Consider the following 6938-nt stretch of genomic DNA (forward strand, 5'->3'; position numbering starts at 1 on the left):
CTTAAATTTTATATTTATGTTAACTTTATTTTTTTGTTATATTTTTCCGTGCGTAATAATTTATAAATGTTATTTGTTTGGTTTGTGCAGGCATGGTTTTTGGCGCATTTTCCAGGGTTTTTCAGTGTTGATCTCAACACTGACTACCTGGAAAACTATCCGGTTGCAGCGAGGTGGAAGCTCCAGAAGGGTCATGGGGAGGGGATCACGTATCGGTCACTGCTCGATCGTATACAGTTAGATGATGTATGCTGGAGGCCGTACGAGGAGAACAGAGAGATCCAGGACTTCGAGGAGGTTTTCTGGGTGGATTATGTGCGGTGTCCGTAGGGTGTACCGTCACTTGCCCGAGAGGATTTTGAGGCAGTACGGATACGTGCAGACCATCCCCAGACATCCGACTGATGTTAGGGACTTCCCACCGCCTTCCATTGTGCAGATGTTCGTCGACTTCCGCACTCACACGCTTAGGGCGGACGATCGGGGTGAGCAGGCAGGAGAGGATACATGGCGGATGGCGGATGGCTATGTCCTGTGGTACACTAGGGTGTCTCACCCTCAGATCTTGCCACCTCTTCCAGGAGATCTTCCGAGGCCTGCAAATGAAGAGCAGATCATTGCAGATCAGTGGGAGCGGTATGAGGCGAGAAGCTCGCCTGACACCTATGACATGGTTAGTGGCGCTGTTGCCTACGCTGATGCGCAGTTAGGCCAGGAGGAGGTCATGAGCATGACCCCTCAGCAGTGGTTTGAGGCCATGACCCATATGAGGGAGCAGATCGCGCCGATTTTGACCAGGAGGAGAGCCCAGAGGCCGAGGAGGAGGCACCATCAGCAGGATCAGGACCAGTAATACTATTTTTCTTTTTTATGACTTATTTTTTAGTTTTAGTCTTTTGATCACATTGAGTTATGTATATTTGTATATTTCTACTTTGATGACATTATTTTTAATTTCATGGGCTTTTTTTTACTTTGTTTAATGTACAAAAATGTTGGTTTAATTAAGTTGTGCATTTGCACCAATATTTTTTTGCTATTTGAACCGTTATGATGAATTTTAAACGTTTGTGTAAAAATCCGGCTTTCAAAATAATTTAGAATGATATTGAAATGTTTTTTAGAATGATGAAGATTTAATCGGCATGAAAATTAAAGTTTGTTCTTGTAACTTCATGTATTGATAATAAGCAATTTTCAATGAGACGTGATCGTTACTTTTTTTCTAGAGTGTAGTAGTAGTATTTTATTACTAACGACAAAGTTTTAGTTGTCTAGTCAAACCTGAACACTACTATATAATATAAGTGTCCCGTTGATTTGCTTGCAATTCATGAAAGAAGATTTGGCGAAGATTGGAGAGAAATTGAGAATTTTGTGAAGTTTTGGATGTTCAGTTTTCCTCGGCAGTTAACTACCGAGGTTTTCTTCGGCAGTTAATGAAGGTGAGAAAAACACAAGACGGGGGGGGGGGGGGGGGGGGTTGAATTGTGTTTTCTTTTTCTCTCAAAAAATTACTTCTTCTGATAATACTTCAGAAGAAGTTTGGGAATGCTTCTGATCTAATGACCAGAATCAGATATGGAGCGGAAAAGATCAAAGCAGAGAAAAGAAGAATAAGACACAAGCAGTTATCCTGGTTCCTTCCACAAATCGGAAGTAGTCCAGTCCCCCTTGCACTTCAAAGGAGATTTCACTATAATCACAAAGATTACAAATGCTCAATACTCTCTAAGTATGAGACTTCTCAAAATGCTCAAGCACACAGGCAAGAGTCTTCCAATGCTCAAGCACTAAGCAAGAGTCTTCTAATGCTCAAGCACGCAGGCAAGAGTCTTCTGATCAAACAAAAAATACAGGGAAAAATGTTTGACTTGAACACTTGATATACAATCAGTGGTGTTCACAATACAATACAATAAAGACTCTAGACTTTGTGAATTTCTAAGATGTATCAAATAAGTGCAGAAATTCAATGTGCTTTGTAGAATCAAATTGACAGAGTTTTGGCGCTTTTTAACTTGTATGTGTCTATTTTCAATCTTCAAGTCTTCACTCCTTTATATAGAGGCGTGAAAGAGACGTTGAGATGATTAGCCCGTCTAAAGAGTCGTTGAGTTCCTTTGATCATCCACCAGTAATCCTTTGCCTGATTTGGGTGTAGTCCTTTGAAGAATTAGCTTCAAATTCATTCCCATCTTGAAGGAACAATTCTGCAGGCATGGCTGTTGTCTTGTCTTGTAGCGTAGACAAAAACAGAGTAGTGGAGGTAGTGGTTGTACCCTTGTACTTTGTCAACTCTGTTAACGAAGGACAAGTACTCAGTGTTCTCCAAATGACCGTTGATGCCTCCCTTTCAATTCTTCGTTCTTCTTAGACAAGGTTGAAATGTTAAACAGCTACTTTGAATCTTCAGTTTGAATTTTACTGATCAAATGTAACTTCTGGTGATGATTTCGCTTCTGATGAAAACCTTGCTTCTGATGACCATCTGCTTCTGATGAGCTTTTGCTTCTGATGACGTCATCACTTCAGAAGCACTTCAGCTTCAGAAGCACTTCAGCTTCAGAAGCACTTTAGCTTCAGACGCAGTTTTCTTCAGATGCTTCGAATTCCTTTGCTCTTCATTGTTCTTCCAAGACCTATTGAAATTTATTGACTTGCCTTTGGTCCTGTACACTTGAACAATTATTAGCAATAACCAATTGACAATTTTTAATACCTTGTTATCATCAAAACTTATTAAGGTTTATTGTGAAACACATTTTGTTCCAACAATCTCCCCCTTTTTGATGATGACAAACAATAGTATTTAAAATATTCAATTGTTGTTGATCTAATTAATAAGTTGACTACTGGGATAGAGGTTTGTAAGCTCTCCCCCTGATTCTAATAGATCTTTAAGGTGAGGTTTGTAAGCTCCCCCTGAGTTCTATACTCATTAATTAAATTTCAATAAAATACGCACAGGATAATGAAATATCAGAAGTATTTAAAAAAAAAATTCAGAGCACAAAAATGGTTCAGAGCAAAGCTCATCAAAAAGTTAACTTAATCAAGTTAATTTAATGGGGCTCAGAGCCTAAAAATACTATACAACTACTCCCCCTTTTGTCATCAACAAAAAGTAAATAAAACAAAAGAAAGAGTTTGTGTAAAACTGTAATTAACATACGTATGAGAGCAAAAACAAATAAAAAATACAGCAATTATAATCAGAGCATAAAATTGTAATTAGCATGAGAAATTATCAATTGATTCAGAAGTAATGATAGACAAGTCAAAGTACAAGTCAAAGCAATATAATACTTAAAACAAAATCTAAACAAGAAAAATTGGTGTGCAACTAAGGTTTGGCTAGCTTAGACACTTGTTCCATTAAGTACTTAATCTGCTCAGACTGCTTCTTGAGTTCTTCTTGTTGCTTGTTTACCATTTCTTCCTTGGCTCTCAGTCTTCTTCTCAGCCCTTCACGAATTCTGTCAGCCCTTGAGATGTAGTCACTCTCTGGATAGAAAGGAGTATTGGCTAACAGAGGCACATAATCAAGTTCTTTCACTCTTGCAGCTTCATGAAGTTCATCCAACATTTTCTTCAACATTCAGAATGAGTTGAGATGCATTTTGTACTAAGTTGATCCAGCAACTCATTAAAATCCTTCTTCAGATCCATCCATTGATCAAGATAGTGAATTGGGGGTACAGGAACTGTTCTGAGAAGAATCAGTCTCTGAATCTCATCACTTAACCTTATAAGCTCTTCATCAATATATTCAGATTCCAGGATGGTGTCTGGGATAGGTGTAGGTTCAGGAATGTTTGTTTGAGATGTAGAAGGTTGGTCAGAAGCTGTTTGTTGTTCTAGAGAAGTTAGATTGATGGTTGGTGATTCTGGTTGTTGTTCTTGTTCTGGTTGGTCAGAAACAATGTGTTCAGGAACAGTTTGTTCAGGAACACTTTGCTCTTGGTCAGAAGCAACTTGTTCAGGAACAGTAGGTTCAGGAACAGTTTGCTCAGGAATGGTTTGAGTTTCTAGTTGGGTGTTTGTTTGTTGGTTTTCCAAAACAGTCTTTTCAGGAACTGTTTTAGAGGTCTTTGTGGGGGTTGGTTGCATTTCTCCTCCTAAATGTTTTTCTAGATTGTGAAGTGTTGAGGTTTCTTGTTGTTGGGGGTCTTCTGAAGTAGTTACTTCTGGAGCTACTTCAGAGGCTCTTTGTGGAGTTTGGTTATTTTGTGGGTTGGTTTCTTGATTGGTTTCTGGGTGTTGGATACTAACGGGTTCAATCAAGGGAGGTTGAAAGAAATGATCAGCAGGCAAATTCAATTTTTCACAGATTTTTATCCTCTGCTCAGAGAAATTGATTTGCGTCTGCTCAAAATCTATGGTACCAGAAATTTTAGATTTGGTAGGTTTGAAGCCTGTAAGAAATTTACTAAGGTGCTGACTTAGAGGAACATCATCTGAGTCAGTAGAGGATGATGATGGTGAAGATGGAAGGTCAGGAATCTGAATATTGATTTTAGCTTTAGGCTGAGAAGGAATACCCGAAGAATAAGCTTCTGGTTGAGCAGCTTCAGAAGCATGCTTTCCTTTCAAGGCTTGTCTTAACAAGGCTGCTCCTTCCTTGACAGTTTCTTCTGCAATCTCAGCAGCCAATGAAGCAATTTCTGCAGCTTTCTCAGGAGCAAGCTCATACCCTGCTGCCTTGAGCTGTTCATCTCTTTGCTTCTCATACTGTTTCCTCATTTCCTTCCTCCTTGCTATCTCAGCAGCAGCATAATCCCTAGCCTCTTGCTCTTGTTCAGGAGTGAGTCTGAAACAAGGCATCTCCATAGGCTCAGCATTCTTAGCTTTCTTAGGGCTTGGTTCCTTGTCCTCAGTTCTGAGCTGTTCAGCAGCTTCTTTCATACGCTCCTGAACGCTTCTCTCTCCCTTTGCTCTATTGCTTCTGATTGCATCAGGAGCAGCTTTCCTTTTGGTAGCATCAGCTTGAACCTCAGGCTCTTTGTTTCTTTTCTTCAGAACAACTTCTTCAGAAGCAGGAACATTTGAGCTTTCAGTTTTGGCAGATTTAACTTTCTTGGGTTTTGGTGCTGCAACCTCAACCTGATCAGCTTTTCTTGACCTCTTGGAAGGTTTTCTTGGCACTTCTTCTTCCAGGTATTCTTCTTTGGACAGTGCTTTGCTTTTTGTCTTCCTGCTCTTGGCAACAGGAAGAACTCCTCCATACATTTCCTCAGGCACATCCTTCAAGCTGATTTTCTCCTTTGTCCTTTCAAAATGCTCCCTGATGTAGTTCATCTGAACATCTAGGGGGTCTTGTTTGCAGATGGGGGGAAAGTTAGGCATCAAAGCTGATTTGACATCAGATTCTTTCAAATCTGTGCTCAGCTTCTTAAGATCCTTTGCCTTAATCAGATGCATGGACCTCAGAGTTTCTGCATTTATGATCTTCCCTCTAACAGTTCCCAACTGTTTATCAGTGAAGAAGTCCACTTCCTTCAGCAATTTGATAATCCCTCCTTGGTGGAAGATTTCAGAGAGAAGCCTCCTATAGGGCACCCAGCACCTATTCTTCTGCTGGCTCTCTCTGAGCTGTTAAACCATGTGCCTGAAAATGTATCTGGGCACATTTGCTTCTACACTAGTGATGAAGTAATGAAGGAGGATCTTGTGCTCCAGAGAGGGTTGATCACTACCACCACCTTTTGGTAGCAGATTTTCGTTCTGAATATTCAGCATCACTTTAGTGTGAGGTGACATATCAGAATAAGAATAGTTTTTGAGCTTGTTGTAGAGTGTGTGATTCACAATATCAGTCCAGGGGCTATCCTTGGGCTTAGTGATACCAGCTTTGTATTCTCCTTTTACTGGCCTTCTGAGAATAAAAGCTATAACTTCCTCTGTAATGCATACAGGAATCCCCATGATGCTTGACCTAATCTCTGTTTGAGAGAAAGGTTCCAATCCCATTTCTTTTCTGGATTTTCCTATAAGTTATGGATTGAGGAGCACTTTCTCAGATTCTTCAATTTTTGAAGCTTCTCTATCATGAATGCTGGCTCTGACCCAGAAGTGTCGTACCAGCGCTTGATAAGTTGGACCGTTCAAAAAGTTGAAGTAGCTTCCCAGGCCTTGTGTTTCATAGAATTTTCCAACGTCACAGTTGTGAGCAGCCAAAGAGTTGAAATCAACCAGACATTCTGACTGTACATTCAGTTCCCATTCCTCCAAGGACATGGTTCTTCCTTTAATCTCGTAGGCAGGAGCCTCTTGTTGTTGCATGTTTGAAGATGATCCAGGTGCAGAACTAGATGAAGCCATTTTGATTGATTGAAGACGAAAAGGGTTTCTAGGGTTTGAGAGTTTCTTAGCAGAGAAGGTTAAGATGAAATGAAAGTGTGAGTTGTGAAGTGAGTTGTGTGTGTTTGTTTAAGTGTTTTTATCAAAACGTTTGCAATTCAAAAGAGACAAACAAACATAGCATTAATGACAAATTGAGGGCGCGTGTTAGTACATTTAAAAGCCTATAAAACATCATTGCCCTTTTTGTTATACTCCAATACAAATAGACCACGTCAGAAACTTTTCAGAAAACTAACCTTTGGTTAATGGGACAGCTATTACTAAAAGTAACTGCCAACGATTCCACTAGCCTTGCTATTGAGAAGCAAAGAATACAGCTTCTGAAGTTTTAGTGCTGACGTTATCTTCAGAAGCACATTTTCCTCAGAACCTCAGTTAAGAGCTTCTGATGGACCAGATGCTTCTGAATAGACTTCAGAACCAAACTTCTTATTCAAAGACAAGCAAATTTTTTAATCAGACACAAAGTGCATGTTCAAATTTTTCTTTATAAAATCAAATCTTTCAACGGATAAAGGCTTTGTAAATATATCAACCCATTGATGCTCAATATCAATGAATTGTATATCTAA

The sequence above is a fragment of the Medicago truncatula genome, chromosome 2, assembly GCF_003473485.1.
Source record: "Medicago truncatula cultivar Jemalong A17 chromosome 2, MtrunA17r5.0-ANR, whole genome shotgun sequence".
Taxonomy (NCBI): Eukaryota; Viridiplantae; Streptophyta; class Magnoliopsida; order Fabales; family Fabaceae; genus Medicago; species Medicago truncatula.